Raw genomic sequence first — 23,163 nt, 5'->3', positions numbered from 1 at the left:
TACTAAGCCATAGTTCGCAGTTTAACCATGGTAGCACCACAATTGGGTGAGTAATGCAGTTGTGAAGAGATCCTTAACAAGGTTTTAATACCATTCCACCTCCCTCCATCAAAAATTGTGGTGGGTAGGATACATTTGGTAAAAAAATAGCTTGATTTGGCGCAATTAAAGAATTGGTGCACATTTTTATAGATTTGATGCATCCTTCTCAGATCATTCTAAATAAATTGGAGTTCTTCCCCAATTTTACTTTTTTCTCGATTTCAGCACTATCTGTCAATGGTTTACAAAAATGTTTCGGTCAAAACTTGATTACTTTTTTTATCGAGAATCCGAATCAGCAATAAAAAAATGGGGGTTTCCATTTAAGATTTAAAAGTTGTCCCCCACACCATCCAAGGGGCTGGGGGCTGGGGGTCACGTGTAGTATCATTTGATGTCCCCCTTTGAGCTTACAAAATTGTCTTACCCACTATTTTCCCCTGATGTTTAGTTTTCGAGATAATCTGATCTGAAACTTCAGATGGACCACCCTGTACATGTTGCAAAGCATTGTGAATATCCTGAGTTTCTTAAATAAATGTCTACTAGGTGATGTTGGATGGGCTCCAACTATTATTCTGATCACATGCTTTTGTTAAATGAATACTTTTTCTCTTAATGATATATTACCCCAAAATATGATGTTATATTACCCAGGTGAATTTGGAAAAAAAAGATGGGAATTTAAGGAGATGGGACCTGGATAAACTGACTAAACCAGAGGTTGTGCAGAGTTTCAGGTAGAGCATAAGGGAACAATTGACAGGAATTGGGGAAAGAAATACCATAGAAGAAGAATGAGTAGCTCTGAGGGACGAAGTAGTGAAGGCAGCAGAGGATCAAGTAGGTAAAAAGATGAGGGCTAGTAGAAATCCTTGAGTAAAAGAAGAAATATTGAATTTAATTGATGAAAGGAGAAAATGTAAAAATGCAGTAAGTGAAACAGGCAAAAAGGAATACAAACGTCTCAAAAATGAGATCGACAGGAAGTGCAAAATGGCTAAGCAGGGATGGCAAGAGGACAAATGTAAGGATATAGAGGCTTATCTCACTAGGGGTAAGATAGATACTGCCTACAGGAAAATTAAAGAGACCTTTGGAGATAAGAGAACCACTTGTGTGAACATCAAGAGCTCAGATGGAAACCCAGTTCTAAGCAAAGAAGGGAAAGCAGAAAGGTGGAAGGAGTATATAGAGGGTCTATACAAGGGCGATGTACTTGAGGACAGTATTATGGAAATGGAAGAGGATGTAGATGAAGATGAAATGGGAGATACAATACTGCATGAAGAGTTTGAGAGAGCACTGAAAGACCTGAGTCGAAACAAGGCCCCCGGAGTAGACAACATTCCATTGGAACTACTGACGGCCTTGGGAGAGCCAGTCCTGACAAAACTCTACCATCTGGTGAGCAAGATGTATGAAACAGGCGAAATTCCCTCAGACTTCAAGAAGAATATAATAATTCCAATCCCAAAGAATGCAGGTGTTGACTGATGTGAAAATTACCAAACAATCAGTTTAATAAGCCACAGCCGCAAAATACTAACACAAATTCTTTACAGACGAATGGAAAAACTAGTAGAAGCTGACCTCGGGGAAGATCTGTTTGGATTCTGTAGAAATACTGGAACACGTGAGGCAATACTGACCTTACGACTTATCTTAGAAGAAACATTAAGGAAAGGCAAACCTACGTTTCTAGCATTTGTAGAGTTAGAGAAAGCTTTTGACAATGTTGACTGGAATACTCTATTTCAAATTCTGAAGGTGGCAGGGGTAAAACACAGGGAGCAAAAGGCTATTTACAATTTGTACAGAAACCAGATGGCAGTTATAAGAGTCGAGGGACATGAAAGGGAAGCTGTCATTGGGAAGGGAGTAAGGCAGGGTTGTAGCCTCTCCCTGATGTTATTCAATCTGTATATTGAGCAAGCAGTAAAGGAAACAAAAGAAAAATTCAGAGTAGGTATTAAAATCCATGGAGAAGAAATAAAAACTTTGAGGTTCGCCGATGACATTGTAATTCTGTCAGAGACAGCAAAGGACTTGGAAGAGCAGTTGAATGGAATGGACAGTGTCTTGAAAGGAGGATATAAAATGAACATCAACAAAAGCAAAACAAGGATAATGGAATGTAGTCGAATTAAGTTGGGTGATGCTGAGGGAATTAGATTAGGAAATGAGACACTTAAAGTAGTAAAGGAGTTTTGCTATTTGTGGAGCAAAATAACTGATGATGGTCGAAGTAGAGAGGATATAAAATGTAGACTGGCAATGGCAAGGAAAGCGTTTCTGAAGAAGAGAAATTTGTTAACAATGAGTATAGATTAAGTGTCAGGAAGTCATTTCTGAAAGTATACGTATGGAGTGTAGCCATGTATGGAAGTGAAACATGGATGATAAATACTTTGAACAAGAAGAGAATAGAAGCTTGCAAAATGTGGTGCTACAGAAGAATGCTGAAGATTAGATGGGTAGATCACATAACTAATGAGGAAGTATTGAATAGGGTAGGGGAGAAGAGAAATTTGTGGCACAACTTGACCAGAGGAAGGGATCGGTTGGTAGGACATGTTCTGAGGCATCAAGGGATCATCAATTTAGTATTGGAGGGCAGTGTGGAGGGTAAAAATCGTAGAGGGAGACCAAGAGATGAATACACTAAGCAGATTCAGAAGGATGTAGGTTGCAGTAGGTACTAGGAGATGAAGAAGCTTGCACAGGATAGAGTAGCATGGAGAGCTGCATCAAACCAGTCTCAGGACTGAAGACCACATCAACAACAACATCAATAACTATTAAAATACATCTGAAACCTTTATTCATATGTGAATATTCCTTTCTTGCTATGAGATCTTCTTGCAGCTAGTCATCCAACCCTTGCATTATAACACATCTATGCAGGAACATTTTGCACACTGGTTTGTGAAGTTCTTGTAACACTGTCTCCATAACTATTTGATGATGTGTCTCGCTCCAAGCTCAGAAGTGATTTATATGATTTCATTCATGTGAGCCACATACTTGGTGATGGCTGATACTGTGAGCAGTGGTAGTATTCTATTATTTGACTGAGGACATCATAATATTTATACTGCAGATATTGATTGTTGATTCTTTTTGCTGGATGTGAACACTTTCACCAATGCTATGTCTAGCAATTAATTTCAGTGTAATAATTGTTTTGTATTTCACACAGGTGCAGTCTTTTGGTCTTCCATTGGCTCTCTTATGCACATGAGTCAAATTTAATATTTCACCACACATTTCTAGATAATTTGGTAAATAATTCTTGGATTTTGGAGCTCTTGGGAGTATTAGATTCAGAAAACTGGGTGTTCTTCCATATTCTCTTCCACCAACCTGTATTGCTTGCTTGGTTAAAAATGTAGGTAGTGTATCCACCATATACGCTTTTCCTCAGCTGATCCCATATATTTTATCTGCCTTAACATCAGTGTTGTGATTAATGAAATCAGTAATGGCTTCTACTTTTTTCTACCTTTAAGAGTGATTTGAAGGATCACTGACTGCTTTAAATGTTTCTCTGACAGATTTATCTCATTCCAGAAGGTTCTAATCTTGTCAGCTGTGATTTCTGTTGAGTGGCCTTACAAACCGTGGTGACTCTACACTTTGTCCACATGCTTTTACATAATAAATTGACTTTGATATAGTATGCTATGTATATAGCCTTTCAAATCTATACATGCTAATCAATGAGGTTTTCTTGCTGTATGTCAAAAACTTTTTCAGTCTCATCAACCTTTGAATTTGTCATATTAATTAACCTCTAGTTGTACTAGTGGTTTCTCCAACTAATAATAATAATAATTATTATTATTTTTATTATTATTTACAAGAGATCTATTTTTTTCATATTTTATAATGATTTTTCAATTTCATGAACCTTTACAGATACTGTATTCAGGCAATCCACAGCATTTCACAGTGTTCATGTATTGAATTTCCACTCTGTAGGGTTTAAGGCTCATCTACTGTTTCAATTTTCACATTCACATATGGATGAAAGTTCTGTCTATGCATCGCCCACCTCTCAGGCTGAGAATGATGTTCATACAGATTTGTCCACGATGTGAAGTGCACCAACGTACTCACCTATTTTATTTACTGCATGTATTGAGTTATAAGAAATTCATGGCTGTTTCATCCATATAATTCATTATTCAATTCTCTTGTTTTATCAGTAGCCAGAAGCTCATGTTGTGTGTGATTCCAGCAGTCTCCACACATGGTTACAAAACTGATCGAATGTCATATCAGTTCCTACATGTACCACATGAATGGGTTTCAAGTTCATACTATTTTGTTTGATCACGATAGTAAGTTTAGCATTATCCCTTATCAACTGTTTCAGTATCCTAGAATATATCTGGCTAAAATAAGTCATCAACTCGCATATGATGGCCAAAACAGAAATGTTTCTATATTTGAGCCTCGTTCTCCACTGAGAATCATCAAATAACACAAAGTGTTCAGGTGACAGTATATAACTGCTTCTGCTGAATGTTGTGTATGTTCAACCACTGATGCCATGCAATATCTCCCCTAACAGCTGGTATTTGGGCTGAATTAATGTTTTTGAAAATACATGCACATGCTTTAAGTGGATCTTCTTCTTCTTCTTCTTCTTCTTCTTCTTCTCCTCCTCCTCCTCCTTGTCTTCAGTAGTCATGTAGGATCCATCAGTTACTATGAAGTCCTTGTGATGAGGATGTTTTGCCCACTTAGCCATGGTGATGTCTGTATGATGACATTAGCATGCAAGGAGTTTTATAGAGAAATTAAAAAAAAAAAAAAAACACACGTGTAATTCTTCCATAAACTCATATACATATTAGGGTATATGAACACCATTAAATAAGGTTCTGTGTGTACATCTGGCAAGGTAGATTCAAATATATTTGTACGTATTGAAGCACAACATGTGCTGTAAAGTTGAGCGACAGTTTCTTCTGTAACATGCAGAGTTTGAAAAACTAATTCAGCGGAATTTCTCATAATAATAATAATTTATCTAGAGCATGCTGGATTGCATAATTGGCATACATTAAATTTTTAAATGTGTGTTCTTGCAAGTAAGTATTAAAAAGTTTGACTATTTGTGGAAAGTCCTCTGCAGTGATCATGCAATTGCCTAATATCACTGAGGGTCCTTGAGCAATTCCTTTCAACATAGCATAAATTTGGATTTAGGTACCACATAGATGAATCTACTCACTCAAGGATAATATTGCTTTTTGTCACTGTATCATGAAGTTTCAAAAACAGTCAGTGGGCAAAACTCTTGATCTAATTTCATTCCCACATTAATGTGTTTACTTTCACTGCTGTTTAAACTACATATTGTATTAAACAGTACTATTTTTTAGACCTGATGGTGGTGGTGGTGGCGGCGGCAATGGTGGCGGCGGTGGTGGTGGTGGTGGTTGTGATGCTGATGCCGGTGGTGGTTGTGATGATGCCCCTGCCTCACCTACATGATGAAGAAAAGAAAATGAGTTTATAACTGCAGTCTAATATCATCATCATTCTCACTACTACTTATGTAATGGATGCATTTAGGATGTCAGTGGTGATGCTGCTGCTAATGCTGCCACTGCTCCTGCTACTATGGATTTTGACATGTTCACCCTTTGGGAGTTCTTACTCAACTGGAAGAGAACATTTCTCCAACTAGTGTTAATAATTATCATTCATAACAGTGTATGCAACTTTTAAAAAATGTATAGTTATATATTATCTTTGCTTTTTGGTATAAAAGAGAAAATAAGCTGGACTGTACACTCAGTTCATTGAGCTCACTTGTGTCATCACATATTCTGTTGAAAATAAATAAGGTTATGATACTTGATCCTAAACTTCAAAAACAGAGGATGATAATACTAGTTGTTAACTGAAGTGAATGTAAACTACAAGTTCTGAATACTGAAGTATCTGCCTGTACATTGAATGCATCCAGTAACTCACTGCTAAAGGGAAATGATGCTGTGTGACAATAGCATAGTCAAAAAATCTGCTAAGCTCAGATGTCATGAAGATTCTGGAACTAATTATTCCTGAATAATATTAAAAGGCAGTCCTAGGTTGCACAATGCACAATGGACTGGAATAAATTTTATTCCTGAATATCTCACAAATGTGCAGTTGTAAGACTATGGATTTAATAAAAGAAGAAGGATGAGAGTGCTAATACATACTACAAGTTTTGGTGCCTCAACTGAAAAATGAGTGCAAGCAATTTTTGAAATTTGTAAGAAACTTACAAAGAGACATCTTAGTTTGAACACAACTATTATCTGTTTCCTAAAGAACTGGTACAACTGTTATATGTTGTTTCAAATAGCTTTCACTGGCTACCACCAGTGTTTCAGAGTGAGTGCTTATTTCTAAGTATGAACCTTATTGCAAACATTATGGTTTGATTGTACAATGCCAATTTGATGCACCTCCTCCTATTATACTCACTGTCAAGATTGTAGAATGAGAACGAGGGAAGTCATTTTTCACATATATATTTTTTTCTTTTTAAAAAACATGCACAGTCACTGTAGTTTAGCAAGTTGGTTAGAGGATGGTAATGCTTCTATTGCTGTATAAACCTCAGTTTAACAAACACATGCACTACCCACTGAGCTACAGTGTCTGTACATCTCTATGAACTCTTAAGTTACACTAAATGAAGTGATGGAGTAGGGAAAAATAAAATCAATTTTGTAAGAAAATATTATTTCATTGTATATTTTTATATGCAGTTATTCACAATCATCAAATAATGTTATTCTTTCTTTTGCTCTGTTATAGCATTCACACTGCTGCATCTCTCAAGCAATTATTTCTTTTATGCTTTAAATTCACACTGTACCACAGTCAAACAGATGGGAGCAACAAAAAACCTAGGTGTTCCATCCATAAATTCTGCTTATATGGATTTATACAAGTGACAGAAACTGACATTGGTACTGTGTGATATATAATTAATCCAGTCCTGCTGGAACTTTTGCTCAATTAATGAGCTGTACAATACCACCTAAATTCTTATCAGAGTTGAATTGGTTTTCTGATGTAAATTGCATATTTCATATTTATTTATTGGCTCATCCAGTAAATCTCTACAGATTGTGGGATGTAAAATGCATGTCATACACACACACACACACACACAGGTTACGTATAACTTCAAAATTTATTTTAATAGTACAATAAATTCATTATGCTTGATCTTGCTTTAGCAGCAGTAGTAGTTTTTGCATATTCTTGCTTCATATCTGTTGCACTTCACATGGTTTAAGAATTCTGTCACTGAATAGAAGCAGTAGTCTAATAAGAATGCCCTTAGCGATTTATAAAACAGAGAAAATGAAGAAATAACTTTAACTTTATGTGGCAGACTACTGTACATCTGTATTGCACTATTTGTATTGTAGGTTTTAAAGGCTGTTATTCTTACTGACTGAACATGGAGTTTGTCTTTTTGCCTAGTATTATGTTCATGTATATTACATTTTTTAAATTTATTTATTTGATATTTTTCCTCACATATATGCAATTTTCTAGAATAAGAAGACAGGGGAGAGGGAGGATGGAAGACTTCTGAAAGAGGGACCTACATGAGTCAGTCTGCTTTGTATGGGGCACCACTCTTACAGCTCTTTTTTGGATCTGGAAGATTACTCAGCTAGCAGCTGTGCTACCCCATAATATAATTCCATACTGTAGAATGCTGTGGACCTGGGCAAAGTATGCAATTCTAACAGTGTGGAAGCTTGCTTTGTGTACAAGTAAGTGTAGGCTGTAGGATACATTTTTCAGTGTCATATTCATTTTTGTTATATGTACCCAGGGCCGGTGCAAGGCACGTGCAAAACACGCACGGCCGCACGGGGCGGCACTTTCCGAAGTGCGGCAAATCTGCCACCACCCCCCACCCTCCCTTTTGTTTTAGGACAAACTCAACATTCATGCCCAAGAGGGGATTCCAAAAATCCTTGGAGGGAGCGGCTTCGGGAACTGTGGCATTGCGCTTCGACTACCTGCTGGCCACCCCTGTTGAACAAGGGGAGTGAGGAGGATTAATTTCTTCCTTGCCACTGTGGCAGGACCGTCATGTTTATGCCGGAGGAACAGAGAGGGGGAAGCAGTCCGGCATACATGCCAGTATTCTTATAGGTGGAACGCTGCCAGCCTGTTACGCTCCGTGCGTTTACTCACAAGTAATTTTGCAGAAGAGGAAATCTTATTTGGAAATTCGAATGCAATGTTCGATACTGCAGTTACATGTTAAGCCTGGAGCAATTTTGCTAAGCCCTTCAATGGCAGTTTCTGAGTATTTTATTCTTCCTGGATTATGGAAATGTTTCAAATGGGTCTGAGTACTATGGGACTTAACATCTGAGGTCATCAGTCCCCTAAACTTAGAACTACTTAAACCTAACTAACCTAAGGACAATACACACATCCATGCCCAAGGCAGGATTCAAACCTGCGACCATAGCAGCAGCAAAGTTCCGGACTGAAGCGCTTCTTGGCCATAACGGCTGGTATATTATGGGCAAAAAGAATGGTTGAACATTACTGCAGTCAAACATGTCCAACACCTTCAATGGCTAGACTTATTCTGAATGGGTAAATAAGCTGTGAGCAATTACAAGGGATAAAGACATTGCTAATCAGTCTGGCATAAGTTAGATTTCAATGTGTTTTTGAAAATTTTTGCTATCCTCTTTTGAGAGACAGTCGGATGTTTTGGTTTTTGAGCCATGAAACACCTATATCCGCCTGCATGAACAACAATAAACTCTGCCCGGCACTTTTGTTTGACAATACTACTCGCACAGCCGGCTGGTGTGACCGAGCAGTTCTAGGCGCTTCAGTCTGGAACTGCGCGACCGCTACGGTCACAGGTTCGAATCGTGCCTCGGGCTTGGATGTGTGTGATGTCCTTAGGTTAGTTAGGTTTAAGTAGTTCTAAGTTCTAGGGGACTGATAACCTCAGATGTTATGTCCCATAGTGCTCAGAGCCATTTGAACTACTTGCACACTATCGCTTTGCCAACACTTATTTAATGTATAATGCATGTGAATCCATGTTTCATCTTAGTAAACTACTGGTTGCTTCGATTATGATGAAAACTTGAGAAAGTATGGTCTTTTAGCAACAATTCCCTCTCGTCTGCACAAAACAAAACATTAATTTTGACACCTTCTAAAACGAAAATCCATAGACAGAACATTGCTTCTAAGGGTTTCCTTATTAGCTTCGAAGCTCATTCCTGTCTGACAAAAGTTGTGCAGTTTTCACAAAGTTTGTATTTCTTTTATTGCTCATAATGTCATAGAAATTGTAGTCTGATAATACATTTATCCATATCGTCGGTCACATACTTATTGTGAGCTTCTTGCTTCCTCTTCTTGGGCACTAGTTTAACCGTAGCCTCGCTGTACCTTGTCACGTGACCTAGTTCCTGGCACTGCCGCGTCACCACTTCACCTTTCCCGGCAATAGGTATTGTTGCGTTCTCTACAACGAAAACTACAGAATTCGTTTTGATAGTTGGCTGAGGGACTCAAGATTGGTCAGAAGTACTTTCATTGCATTTTGTAAGAACAGAAGAATTGGTGTGACCGAATTTCTTGCAACTTGGGATGTAATAGGTAAGTGCTTTTCATATACTGTACAATTAGTATTGCGCATGAACGTTACTCATAAGTTAGAATTTTTCTCCTTCAAGATTGCAGAATAGGAAAATTTATTTTTCTTATGATCTGTTACTTCAAAAATTGGCAAGTCAGCAAATAAGCACACGTCGTTCCAATAGCTAGAATGAAAATAAAACGAAGAAAAGTGAAGTGATACGGCGATGACTAATTTGTTACCCCTTATTCCATAATCAGAGACAAAAGAAGTGACACATGGAAATTACGACAGATGTCGAGTGTCAGTTGTTTGAAACGAACAACCGCAGTGCAGTGAGTTAATATATTTTGACTAGCAGTAGTACCCGTTGATGCCCGGGTGTGTATTTATTGCATTTTTATGTTACTCCATCTCCTTTTCTTCCTATCTCCATTGTCTTCCGCCCCACTCTTTGACCATTTCACCTGTGTCTGTAGTGAAATTCGACCTGAAATTCAATTTCATGTGGCTCAATTCTTATGACTTCATCTCCTGAACACCACAGTTAGTTTCACATAATCGTTCTTTAGAGGCTGGATCGAAACACGTCCGATGGTAGAAAAAGACTTTCTGGAAGTGAATATAGGAAAAGATGGGCGCTGAAGGAAGATGACGATAAGAATCAAAAGGATGCACTACAACGATATTTCAAGCCAAAGAGAGAATGACCTAGCAGCAGCAAGGGTGGAAAAATAGATCCTGAAAGTATAGAAACTAGTGGAGCTACTGCAGCTACATCTTTATCTTCAGGACATGACCAGAAAGTTGACAAACACAGTACTGTAACCACCGCATACAGTAGCAATGCTGTCGGTGGGCCATCCACAACATGTTCAACAGACCTCGTCTGGACTCGAGACCTTCTTTGTGATGAAAGCTCCGAGATTGAAACATCAGGCAGAACTGAAATTAGGAAACTCGATTCAGAAAATACCAGAGGAACATCAGCCGAGGTACTCACCACCAGAGAAGGGATTGAAGCCGAGCCTAAACTGGAAGACACAACTGACTCAGATCCCTGAAGGTGGCTGGAAATTATTACGACTGCATTCGAATGACTTTGTCATGCAAGGTCCTCCCGAGCACATTAAGGAAGTTGAAGAATGTCCTAAAAATGCGGACAACCAGCGTTTCATCCCTGTGCACTACAGCTATTCTTTGAAGAATTTAGAAGAAGCAGATAGACATTGGTTGGTGTACTCAAAGAGCAAGGCTGCTGTGTTCTGCTTTTGTTGCAAACTTTTTTGGTCATCTACAGTGAAAATTGCAAAGAACGGTAAAAGCGACTGATGGCACCTTGCTTCATACCTCTAAAGTCACGGGAAGTCTACCGAGCATTTGAATTCACTTAAAAAGTGGAAGTGTCCAGCTTTAACCAGTGTTCTGAGAAACATAGAACACTGACAAAATGCAGTGTAGTGTTTAGCAAAACCTCAACATCTGAAACCTTATTTGTGACTGACTGAACACTTTGGTGGTATATGGAGAGACACTTATCACTGAAGTTTATTTGTCTACTAGATTTTAAATTAACATCCGAATTTCCTAAGGGCATTATTATTATATCACTTGCCTCAGTTTTGTTTGGAAGGATTCTGTCCATAAACAATCAGGTGCTTAGAGTCTTCTTTTGTCTCCTTGACTTCCAAATGATTTCTGCTCCTCAGATGTTCATCCATGTGGCTGTCTCTTTAGTGGTGCTGTTGTTAGCTGCTTGCACCCAATCATTTCTGCAGATTTTCTTCGATCGCTCAGACTCGTTGGCTGCTTTCGTTTGATGGTTTTCTGTCTCATCTGGCACAGAGATAAATGGTCCACTTCCAGCCTTGAGAGGTGCCACTTCTGTTACCACACACTTTGTATTTATAGAATTAGACACAACACATTTGTCGTTGAGAGGTATGGCTACCCAGATATCCTGCTTCAGGTATAATTTTTAACCTACTATTTCTAAAATCTTGTAAATAATGAATTTCTTTCCCACTCTGTTGAAATGGAGACCATGATTTGTGTGGAATCTTCTTCCAGGTCTACTTATATCCAAGAATGTTGCATTTTTAAACTGTCTGCAGATATTTTTAATATCTTTGTTTCCTTTTCATACCTCTTCATTTACACAGGACCAGTTTGGTAGGTCACAGCAATGTGCAACTGAGAAAACAATCACATTTGTGTTTCAGGACTTCAGTAATCTTCGCTTAAGAGAAATCATGAGTTCTTTGCTATGTCATATGTTCCAGTGAGGGAAACAGAGAAATCATTTTTGATCAGTTCCCATACTTTTTCATGATTTACTGCAGTCACAGATTTGAAATTGGCACCTGGTTTCACAACTGCATTGATTTTGTAAGTACATCTGTTACTTAATTTGGTGACTATTCCTCATCCTTGACTATCTGTAAACAGATCAATTTTAGCTGCGCTTGTTAAAGGAAGTTTACATAATTCAAAAATATTATTGTGGACTGCTATGCTTTCTTTTGAACTAGTCCCCTTGATCATTTTTCCAATGGGATGTTGTGTGGATGTTCCTATAGTCTTCTTATTGTCAGTAGAATTTTTCCTTAAATATAATTTTCCATTTCTATATTGATATAGTCTCACAATTTGATCTTAAATATTAAAATTAGTCAGCAAATAACTAACAGAAAATACTCTAAAACAAATCTACATTTTTTCTATTTTTTGCCATTCAATTTTAAATGCAGATAATGCATCTATTTCTACCTAAATTTATAGCTATTTTATTATTTATATGTAAATAATGTTGCACCATAACAGGAAGTTTCCAGTTTTTATATTTACACATATTGTAACCTTTGTTATCAGATAATATTACTTCAAATGACATTCCATAAACTAAACAGAACTTGTCTTAACGTTATTGTGGCTGATGGTATGTTCTGGAATATTCTAGAATAAATTACTTGTCTTGTATTATGTTTTCATGGCACCAATTGCATCAGATTGTTTTTCAGTTCAGTAGGGTTTAGATATATATTGTGTTTAACTTGGCTTGAGTTAACACATTCAGAAACTCTTTCAAATTCATGATGAGCTCTAAGTTTTCTGTTTTGATATTTACTTGTGGCATTTTGGAAACTTGTGTGAAATGCAAACAATTAATGAGACAAAAGAACTATTATGTCCATTCCAAGTCATTTCAAACCCTGGTCATTAAATTGGATATTATGGAACACCTTTTCACCACAGAACACTGACTCCTTCTCAAACATATGGTTGCCAGTGATCCATTCTGTCTGACATAATCCATAATGCACCATATAGATCACAGAAATTCATAACACTTGAATGATGTAAATAAATGGAGCAGTCTCCAGGTGTTAGCTTGAGTGTTGTCCCCCCACAAATTTCAATGGTGGATGTCTTTAACATCAAAAACGCAGATGTTGACAGGAGTATGAGACAGGCTGCAGTCAGCCATCATCTGGGCTTTTATGTACTTCATCTTATGACATAGCCCACTGCACACAGTCTCCGTAAACTACATTCTAAAACTGTGTTTAACATTCTTGATTTTCATTACTGCATCTCTGTGACTGCCTGATTCTATACCTACATTTACACGTTTGAGTCCACTGGCAGTCAGGGTGTATGTGGTGGCAAATAGTACACTGTAACCACCATGCTGTGGCTTGATAGGTGTGGGTGCAGCAAAGAGTTGTGTGTCCTGTTTAGAAATATCAGGTAACCCATCTGCATGCTGCTATGGCTAGATGAGCAATGGCACAGCAAATACGTGTATGTCTTGTTCCAACATATCAGCTAGTGCTGCAATGGGGTGCTGTTTCACAGTTTAAAAAAGAAAAATTGTGAGTACTTCCAAAATTACACACATACCCAATGATTAATGCAAGTGTAGTTGGTTAACACTTACATGTCAGGTCTCCTTCCTTATTCTGCCTCATGGCAAATCTCTGATGCTGATGCTTCATGATACTCTCACTGCTGTAAATAGAACACATGTGACACACAAGTGGCCTAGAGAGGGAAGGGGAGGAAGAGGGGGTAGGAATGTGGGAAAGGAGGGGGAAGGAGTGGAGAGAGATTGACATTGAAACTAAGGAGGGCATTGACTCTTTGGTGAAGTTCTGGCAACAATGCAGCCTTGAACCTTGAGCTTTTGGAGATCTGGTTGCATTGCAGAGTGGACACATTCTCTCTTTCATCCACCTACTAATGATGCAGGAGACAATCTGAGCAGCTCTCTTACATTGTTAGCAGGTGAGATTGTCATTCACTATCTAGTAAAGTCACCAAATCCAACTGCAGATCGTTTTGGACAGGATATCTGTATGCCACAAAAAGTGGCAATTGGCCCTCAACAACAAAAAGTGTCATGTCCTCCACACAGATATTAAAAGGACAATTAATCACTCAAATATTGCACCAAACCCTTTCTAGTAGACTTCAGAATCTGAGGCCAAGCAGGCCAGCTTACTATCTATGAAATTCCGCTGCTAGGGCCAGAATGGTACTGAGGCAGCGTGGTGCAATACAACAGCCTGGCACTGTGGCAAGGGAGGTTATCTCATGCAACACGGTGAGATACCACTGCCTCAGTCACTCTACATGACCAGAAGTGGTGCCTCGTTATTACAGAACAGAGCAGAGTGAGAATAAATACTAGCCATTCCAGCCTAACAGGATCTGTTTTCGGCTGCTGCCAATGCCGAGAACTACTCCGCACCAGCTACTGGTGCAATGTGGATCACCCAGTCTCCTGTACAACTAGCTGCCACCTTCTCTATCTGCTGGTCTGTGTGCTGCTTGTAGACATGATGCTGCTGGTGCCTGAAACAGTTGGGGTCTCCTCCAGACTGCCATCAACCGCTTCCTATCCCAGGGGATCCTGGATGTGCAGCCTAAACCCTGGTGTACCTTGTCCCTGACGTACTGCCACTAGCTTCTGGCAACCAGCAATACATGCTTTACTGCTGGTGGAATGCATGATGCAGCCACATGTTGCAAAACTTGCTCACCAACCTGAGACAACCATCCTGGTGCTAACAGAGCTATCAGCCCATCGCAATTGGTGTTGGAAGAGCCAGTGACATCAAGCAACAACATAAGTTGGATTACAGAATTGTCATCACAGTGTGCTAAGCGAAGACAAACATTTTTTCTCCTTTCCATCCTTGAAATTTGCAGTGACAGAACACACAGACTGGAGGGCTGGTTTTAATGTTTGGTTCATCAAAGTTGACTAAGGTACAGATTTGATCAAATTTATAGAAACATCAGAGAGAAATATGGGAGTATGCACCCAGTTAGCCGTACACAAGGTATTTTTCTGGAGAGTAGTGCCCCCTCGTGTGTAGTCATCAAGAGCAGTTTGTTTTAAGTGTAGAAAACCTAGGCATTATATTGGAGAATGCTTTGAGTGTGTGTGATTGGTGTTCAGGGGTAAAAGATTAGGTAGTGTTGAAAGAGTGTTACTGTGTTTTTAATGTGAAACATTTACCTATGTTTGTCCTGTAGGCTTTACAATGGGTAAATCAGGAGAACATGTAGTCACCATTCCAGAAGTACTTCAATCTTTATTAGACCAAGTGACTTAGATGCAGTCACATAAAATAGACTTGCCATTAGATACTTTGAAAGAAGGTAGATGCTCATCCAGTTTATCAGTACTCATCCTAGATGCTAGTACCACTAGTTGATCTGTTTTATGGTAAAACAGGAGAGGATGCCTTAAAGTTTGTTGATAATTTGTTAACACCCACAAAACTGGGTTTTTTATCAGAGTTGTCACATATGGCCAAACTACATTTGGTAGGAGGTGTAAAAATATACATGATGTACCCTGAGGACCTAAAAAATGCTCAAACATTTGAAGTGCTGAGGAATGGCTTAATACAGTGGTACAGAAGGAAGAACAGTTGTAGATATTATTTGGAGCAGTTACCTGGTGTGTCACAAAGGTAGAATAAGGAAACTCAGTGTCAATAATAAGGTTCTTCTGTAGGAAGCAAAGCAGAGGAATTACACACACATTATAGGGATTACTACATGCCATTTCCAGAAAACTATAGACACCATTTCCTAAGGACTTAACTGGAGTCATCAGAATGGCAATGGTTTTGCAAGGAGTATGCAATAAGTAATACAACCCATTTTTTTCTGAACGCAGCTTGGTTTCATTTAGGATTCTAATACACCACATTATTCCCCACTCTTTTTGACTACAAAACCCCATTTTACACATAATCACCATCCAATGTGATAGTGTTAACCACCTTACTGGGAAGGCCTGTATGCCTGCACGGTACCACCCTACCATTCGACATTGGGGCCAGTGTTTTGAGGCATCAGCAATCTCCCATCCACATACTGCTTCCCACGGAGTGCAACCTTCCTTGAGCTGAACAGATGGAAGTGGGAATGTGTGAGATGTGGACTGTAGGCTAGGTGAGGGAGAAGAATCTGATGAAGTTTTGTGAGCTCCTCTCAGGTGTGCAGGCTTGTGTAAGGCCTTGTGTTGTCATGGGGGAGCAGAAGTTCACTTGCGTTTTTGTGGTAGCAAACATGCTAAAGTTGTTTCTTCAATTTCCTGAGAGCAACACAGTACACTTTAGAGCTGATCATTGCACCCTGAGGGTGGTCATCAAACACAATAACCCATTCAAAGTCCCAGAAGGTCATTGCTGTGACTTTACCAAGTGAAGGTGTGGCTTTAAACTTTTCTTTGGGAGGAAGGCGATGAGGCACCACTCCATAGATTACCAATTTGTTTCTGACTTGAAATGATGAACCTATCGTTCATTGTCTGTGATGATACACTCCTGGAAATGGAAAAAAGAACACATTGACACCAGTGTGTCAGACCCACCATACTTGCTCCGGACACCGCGAGAGTGCTGTACAAGCAATGATCACATGCACGGCACAGCGGACACACCAGGAACCGCGGTGTTGGCCGTCGAATGGTGCTAGCTGCGCAGCATTTGTGCACCGCCGCCGTCAGTGTCAGCCAGTTTGCCGTGGCATACGGAGCTCCATCGCAGTCTTTAACACTGGTAGCATGCCGCGACAGCGTGGACGTGAACCGTATGTGCAGTTGACGGACTTTGAGCGAGGGCGTATAGTGGGCATGCGGGAGGCCGGGTGGATGTACCGCCGAATTGCTCAACACGTGGGGCGTGAGGTCTCCACAGTACATCGATGTTGTCACCAGTGGTCGGCGGAAGGTGCACGTGCCCGTCGACCTGGGACCGGACCGCAGCGACGCACGGATGCACGCCAAGACCGTAGGATCCTACGCAGTGCCATAGGGGACCGCACCGCCACTTCCCAGCAAATTAGGGACACTGTTGCTCCTGGGGTATCGGCGAGGACCATTCGCAACCGTCTCCATGAAGCTGGGCTACGGTCCCACACACCGTTAGGCCGTCTTCCACTCACGCCCCAACATCGTGCAGCCCGCCTCCAGTGGTGTCGCGACAGGTGTGAATGGAGGGACAAATGGAGACGTGTTGTCTTCAGCGATGAGAGTCACTTCTGCCTTGGTGCCAATGATGGTCGTATGCGTGTTTGGCGACGTGCAGGTGAGCACCACAATCAGGACTGCATACGACCGAGGCACACAGGGCCAACACCCGGCATCATGGTGTGGGGAGCGATCTCCTACACTGGCCGTAGACCTCTGGTGATCGTCGAGGGGACACTGAATAGTGCACGGTACATCCAAACCTTCATCGAACCCAGCATTCTACCATTCCTAGATCGGCAAGGGAACTTGCTGTTCCAACAGGACAATGCACGTCCGCATGTATCCCGTGCCACCCAACGTGCTCTAGAAGGTGTAAGTCAACTACCCTGGCCAGCAAGATCTCCGGATCTGTCCCCCATTGAGCATGTTTGGGACTGGATGAAGCGTCGTCTCACGCGGTCTGCACGTCCAGCACGAACGCTGGTCCAACTGAGGTGCCAGGTGGAAATGGCATGGCAAGCCATTCCACAGGACTACATCCAGCATCTCTACGATCGTCTCCATGGGAGAATAGCAGCCTGCATTGCTGCGAAAGGTGGATATACACTGTACTAGTGCCGACATTGTGCATGCTCTGTTGCCTGTGTCTATGTGCCTGTGGTTCTGTCAGTGTAATCATGTGATGTATCTGACCCCAGGAATGTGTCAATAAAGTTTCCCCTTCCTGGGACAATGAATTCACGGTGTTCTTATTTCAATTTCCAGGAGTGTATTTTACAAAAATTTGTCACAATCAACCCCATAATGTGCAAGAAATTGTGCACAGATGACCCTTTGTTGCTCTTTATGGTCTTCTGTTAGGCAGCAAGGGATCCAGTGGGCCCACACCTATGAGTACCCAAACTGGTGGAAAACTGTATCACATTGATTTATTGATTGTTGATTGATTGACTGAAGGGGGTTATGGGACCAAATAGTGAGGTCATCAGTCCCAGAATTCAAAAGATACGTTTGCAAGTGGCATCTGCAAAAAGTAGTTGTATTTAGTTAGTGGAGTCAAACTACAAAGTGAGGAGGCTAAATAATACACAATAGAAAGTATAAAACAGGTAGAAAGCAAAAACTCATAACTGAAAATAAAAACCACTTGCACGAGGGAAACTGAATACCAGTTCAGACATCTGTAAATTGTCCGCTAATATTATAGGCAAGGAATTTGGAAGGCCATACTTAGTATGAAGGGCCAAAAGAAGGGGACATTCCACCAATATATGGGATCTGTCAGCCTGGCTCCACAACCACATCATGGTGGTGGCTGATTATGCAAGAGAAAAGTGTGTGTGTGTGTGTGTTTGAGGTTTACGGGCGCTAAACAGCGTGGTCATCAGCGCCCAAACGCATAGAAACAGGAACACAAGCGGTGAAGGGACGAAGACGGACGCCGAACAAGGAGAACGGCTAAAAGACACAGGCCTGACGCAGTTCCAAATGCGCACATACAGAGGCAAAACAAGCGGAGAAGAAACACACTAAAAAAGGAAAGGAAACACAAGGAAAAGAGAACAGATACCGAAGGGAAACAAGGAGGTAATCGTGACTGGCGGACTTCTTACCTAAAACCTGGGTGAGCCAGTCACCCAGCAGCACATTAAAACCTTCTCCCTAAAATCCGAGGCAACAGATTGGACAGGACACAAAACCGTAAGACCTTAACCACAGTCGCTGCGTCGTCTTGCAAAATAGAGGGCAAATCCGGTGGCAAGGAAACCACCGCCCTCTGGTCAGAGAATAAAAGACAGTCAAGTAAAATGTGGCGGACAGTAATCTGGACGCCACAAGCACTGCAGATTGGGGGGTCCTTCCGCCGGAGTAAAAAACCATGCGTGAAGGGACTGTGTCCAATGCGGAGGCGAGTGAGGAGAACCTCATCCCGCCTGTATGACTGGTAGGACGTACGCCATGGTCGCGTAGTGGCCTTTACCAGACGCAGCTTATTGTCAGAAACTGCCAACCACTCCTCTTCCCATTGATGCATAACACGAAAACGCAAAAGGGAGGTTACAGCATGGAGGGGGACGGCACATTCAACAACGTGAGGGAGGGAACATGCATCTTTGGCAGCCACATCCGCCAGTTCGTTTCCCCTAATACCCACGTGCCCCGGCACCCAGCAGAAAGAAACCTCCTTCCCCTGCCGTTGCAGGTGGAGTAGGGCATCATGGATGTTCTGGACGACCGTATCCGCTGGGTACAAGTGTTGCAAGGTCTGAAGGGCACACAGGGAGTCAGAAAAGATGAGGAACTTAAGACTGGTAACACATCTCATCTGCTCCAATGCCCGCAAGATTGCAAATAATTCGGCATGGAGGATGGTAAACGCCGCAGGAAGCCGTAACTTGACGACCCGATCAGGGAAAACAACAGCACAACCAACAGTGTACCCCTGTTTAGAGCCATCTGTGAATACAGGTACATGGTCCGGATGCTGGTTTAAAATATAGTAAAATAAGGAGGTAAAAACAAACGCCGGAGTGCAGTTCCTCCGGTTCTCTGACAAGTCTAAAAGGATGCTGGGCCTCTGGAGCAACCAGGGAGGCAGGCGAGTAAAACCTTGTCGTTGGGGGGCCACACGCTCCACACCAAGGGACTCAAGCAAATGCTTGGCACGAATCCCAAATGGTTTTGTTGCCCTGGGACGACTGGAAAAGAGACGTTCCATAGGCGGTCGGGCAACGGTAGGGTACGCAGGGGAGGTAGGACAGGCAAGGAAATGACACACCCGTCGCACCATGAGGAGTTTCCGCCAGATGGCGAGCGGCGGTTCCCCTGCCTCAGCACACAGGCTGGGGATGGGACTGGTACGGAAGGCACCAGTGGCCAGCCTGATACCCTCATGGTGTACTGCGTCAAGGATCTTCAGATACGAAGGCCTTGCTGACCCATACACGGTGCAAGCATAGTCAAGACGCGATCGGACGAAAGCCCTATAAAACTGCAGCAGACGCGCCCGATCTGCTCCCCAGGACCGATGGCTCAGACACTTCAAAATATTCAGTGCCTTCAGGGCCCGCACCTTGAGGTCTTTAAGGTGAGGCAACCACGACAACTTGGAATCAAAAGTGAGGCCCAGGAACCTCACAGTGTCTCTAAAAGGAAGAACGGTGTCCCTCAGACGCAATTCAGGGGAGGTAAAAAGACGCCGAGAACGATTAAAATGAACACACACAGATTTGTCTGCAGAAAAGGTAAAACCCGTCTTTGCAGTCCATGCCTCTAAGCGCTTTATCGTAAGCTGTAACTGCCGACTAGCACTGACAAGACTGGAGGAAGAACAGAAAACAGCAAAATCGTCCACAAACAAGGAGCATTGGGCAGGACTCCGGATAGTGGACGTGATACTGTTAATAGCAACGGCAAAGAGGGTGACACTTAAAACGCTGCCCTGAGGAACACCATTCTCCTGCACGTACAAATCCGATAGCACATTACCAACCCGATACCGAAAGAGGCGGTGAGAAAGAAAGGACCGAATGAAGATGGGGAGACGGCCACGAAAGCCCCACTCATGGAGTTGATTGAGGATAAGGCGGCGCCAAGTAGTGTCATACGCCTTATTAATGTCAAAGAAGACCCCTAGACAATGCTGGTTACGTAGAAAGGCCTGCTGGATGGCGGCCTCAAGCAGGGTCAAGTTGTCTATAGTGGAACGACATCTCCGAAAGCCACACTGAGAGGGGCTAAGGAGCTGCCTGGTCTCGAGCAGCCAAACCAGGCGGCGGTTGACCATGCGTTCCAACGTCTTCCCAACACAGCTCGTCAAGGCAATACTCCGATAACTACTGGGATGCGTTCGGTCCTTCCCTGGTTTGAGGAGGGGAATGAAAATTGCCTCCCTCCACGAGTCAGGGTACGTGCCAGATAACCATATCATATTGAAACAGTTCAGGAGAACTTCCTTGGATGGCAGCAACAGGTGCCGCAGCACGCTGTACCGGATTTGATCATGACCAGGCGCAGTATCATGAGCCACAGACAGCGCAGAATCCAGTTCCCACATTGTGAAGGGGCAGTTATAGGGTTCAGAATTTAGAGATCGGAAGTCCAAGTGACCCCTTTCGACGGCAGTGCGGTAGCGGCAGAAATCTGGATCACAGTTAATAGCGGCGGTATATTCCGCAAAATGCATGGCCAGTGTCTGGGCAATGTCTCTCGGCGCCGTGAGGAGACATCCCTGATGCAGCAATGCCGTGACAGGTAGCTGGCTGAGTTTCCCGGAAATCCTCCTGATGGCTTCCCATACTTTCGTAGAACTAGTGGAGCGAGAGATGGAATTCAAGAACGATTGCCATGACCGTCGTTTGCTCTCTTTAATCACTCGCCGCGCTCTGGCCCTTGCCACCCGAAAGGCCGCAAGATTGTCAGCTGAGGGACGGCACTTGAAGCGGCGCAGTGCTGCACGGCGGGCGCGGATGGCTGAGTGGCACTCAGTGGTCCACCAAGGGACAGGACGCCTCTTGGGATGACCGGATGACCGTGGGATTGACAATTCAGCAGCATGAGAGATCACGGCTGCAACATGGTCTACCCATTCGTGGACGCTGGCACGGTGTTCCAAAACAGCCAGTTGGCTGAAAAGTGTCCAGTCAGCTCTGCAAAGGTGCCACCGGGGCGGCAGTGGTAATGCCACAGCCTCATCCAGGAGGCGAATCCAGAGGGGGAAGTGGTCACTAGAATGGAGGTCAGCTGCAGCCTCCCACAGAGCAGAATCCGCGAGTGCTGGAGAGCAAAAGGAAAGGTCAATAGCCGATGACGATCCGGAAGCAGTACAGAAATGAGTGGGAGCACCAGAGTTGAGGAGGCACAGTTCTTCAGACATCATGACGCTTTCCAGAATGCGACCCCTGGGGCAAGTAGTCGGAGAGCCCCATAAGACATTATGAGCGTTGAAGTCCCCCAGAAGAAGAAATGGGCGAGGGAGTTGGCTAATAAGGTCCGTGAGATCCTCAGAGTCTATCGCATCCGGAGGTGGTAAATAAACAGAACAGACTGTGAGCCTCCGACCCACAAGAATGTCAACTGCAACTGCTTGCAAGTCGGTGACGAGAGGGAGCTCAGATGAGGGGTGCACGTCACGGACAAAAACCGCAACACCACCCTTTGCCCTTTGCCCCGTCAGATCATCTTTTCGATATACGGTATAGCCGCGTAAAGAAGGAGAATCAGTGGCCCGAAAATGTGTCTCTCGGATACATAAGCACAAGGGGCACTCTCGTATAAGGAGTTGTAATTCGGCCACATGCGTCCTGAACCCATTCAGGTTCCACTGTAATATGGGAGCCAGTGATCAGGGTGGCTGAACTTTCACCCTGCCTCTGTGCTTTGTAGGAGAGACCGTACTGGCGGGAGATTTATTCCTGGGGCGAGAAGATCGCCCCCGGTCGACATCAATGTCCATAAGATCCGATGACGACCCACGGGAGATGTCAGACAGTACGATGGCATCATCATCGGACCGACGCTGACTAGTCTTCTCAGGTGGCAGAACCTTCATCTTCTGAGGCTTTGTCTTGGGGGGCTTGGAATGCAGAGCCTTGTCAACAGTTGGAGGTTGACTCGCCTGGGCAGAAGGCGCCATATGGGGGGAGGCTGGAAGTACCTCAATGTCAGCAACCACGGCCTTGTCCGATGTAGTGGGGAGAGCCGCAGATTGCAAAACAACCGCAGCAGCACAAGTGCACTGGCAAGCGCAGGTTTTAGTGCTAACACTAGCAACCTCCGTTTGTGTAGCAACAGTGGCCAGTTGTACCGGTTTTTTGAGAGCGGAAGCGAAAGATGTTGAAAACACAGGAGGTTGCATGGCCTTAAAGATCTTCTTGGCCTCACCATAGGGGATGCGCTTAGATGTTTTAATCTCCTGTACCTTCCGCTCTTCGAGATAGATGGAGCAGATCCGGCTCCAGACAGGGTG

Source organism: Schistocerca gregaria, chromosome X, assembly GCF_023897955.1.
Source record: "Schistocerca gregaria isolate iqSchGreg1 chromosome X, iqSchGreg1.2, whole genome shotgun sequence".
Classification (NCBI taxonomy): domain Eukaryota; kingdom Metazoa; phylum Arthropoda; class Insecta; order Orthoptera; family Acrididae; genus Schistocerca; species Schistocerca gregaria.
Note: the sequence above shows the minus strand (reverse complement) of the source record.